At 38.0% G+C, this 1,242-nt stretch overlaps 1 long non-coding RNA gene across 1 annotated transcript in view; it reads right to left on the bottom strand.

Moving 5' to 3' along the window:
- Positions 1–411, bottom strand: part of LOC138031930 (uncharacterized) — a 4,595-nt gene extending 4,184 nt beyond the window's left edge. The window contains exon 1 of the long non-coding RNA XR_011128253.1: positions 223–411. This is a non-coding gene — a long non-coding RNA (uncharacterized lncRNA). The remainder of the gene's footprint in view (positions 1–222) is intronic.
- Positions 412–1,242: the final 831 nt, after the last annotated feature.

Genomic DNA, 1,242 nt, shown 5'->3' with positions numbered 1-1,242 from the left:
TTTAAAGATTTAAAGATTGCAACATAGGTGATGTTTCAATGTAATCTTCTAAGGATTGTTCTCGTCGGTTTTGTCGTAAAACTGTCATTTTCTCTGAGAAAATATTTTTCTGCCTACATCTATCTTGGGGACTTAAAGGGTGACGTTTAAATCCTAAATTGAACTTTTTGAAGAAAATTAAGCCATCAAGTCAAATATTATTTGCTTAAAGTTAAAGCATACCTTTTAAGATGAGTTGTTGTGAGCATTTCTTGGGTTTGGATCAGCATGATTATTTCAAAGATTAAAAGACAACGAAAATCTCTGCGACACAGCCATTACCGGTGGTCTACCGGAGGCAAAAACCAACAGACTGCTGACCATAAGGGACATTAATGGCTCACTCGTCTCAAATCTTGTAGCCTCTGTCCACGGTCTCTCTTCTCTGCCCCCTCAGTCGATGGACGCAGAGAAGAAAGAAATTGGGAACGAGGTTGCTCTAATATGATGAAGGTGGAGTGGCTCTTTTTCCATCGTTCGTTTATTTCATTCATTGCGGATTCATAGAATTTTAATTCTGTAGCATAGTCGCGGTAGGAATGTTCTGGGGTAATCCACAAATTGTGGAAAAAATCAACGCATTCAGTACCCTGTTTTGATGAACTCGTAATTCAAAAGCACCATGAAACAAGACCAGTATCATTCAGCATATGGGCTCCAAACTTAAGCCAGTGGTGGCTGAGTTTCTTTAAGAGAGAATTTTTTAGTATAATGTTTTGCGTTAGTTGGTACCGTTTTATGCTTTGTTCGTTTTATGTCTTTATGCAAGTTTAAAACACGGGTCACATTCCACAGGCCACTCGTTACAGATCATTGTTTTACCCAAAGCAATTCAAAACCTTCAACTTGGCTAACTTAGGCCTAAACATTGTTTATAGGCCTAATGAGGTCTAATGAGGCCCAAGTTTCGAATTAGTAATGGTTTTGTAAAAGTGAGCCGTGAAAAGTGGCCTGCACTTTAAATCTGTCGGAAGAACAGCCCACAGTGTTTTTTAAAGGCACTAGATGAAATAGAAAGTCAAATACACATAAGACGCTCTTTTTCTTTCGTCGATTCACTTATATTCCAGTAACTTCCATTATAGTAAACACTTAAATTTTTTCCTTGAGTGGAAGTTCATAAGAACCTGAAAATTCCTTATTGACTCTGAGCCTTTGAGGCTTCAATTTCCACGAGTACTGAAGAATTCTAACGCATCCAGT

The sequence above is a fragment of the Montipora capricornis genome, chromosome 2, assembly GCF_036669925.1.
Source record: "Montipora capricornis isolate CH-2021 chromosome 2, ASM3666992v2, whole genome shotgun sequence".
NCBI classification, from domain to species: domain Eukaryota; kingdom Metazoa; phylum Cnidaria; class Anthozoa; order Scleractinia; family Acroporidae; genus Montipora; species Montipora capricornis.
Note: the sequence above shows the minus strand (reverse complement) of the source record. Positions and strands in the feature narration are given on the sequence as shown.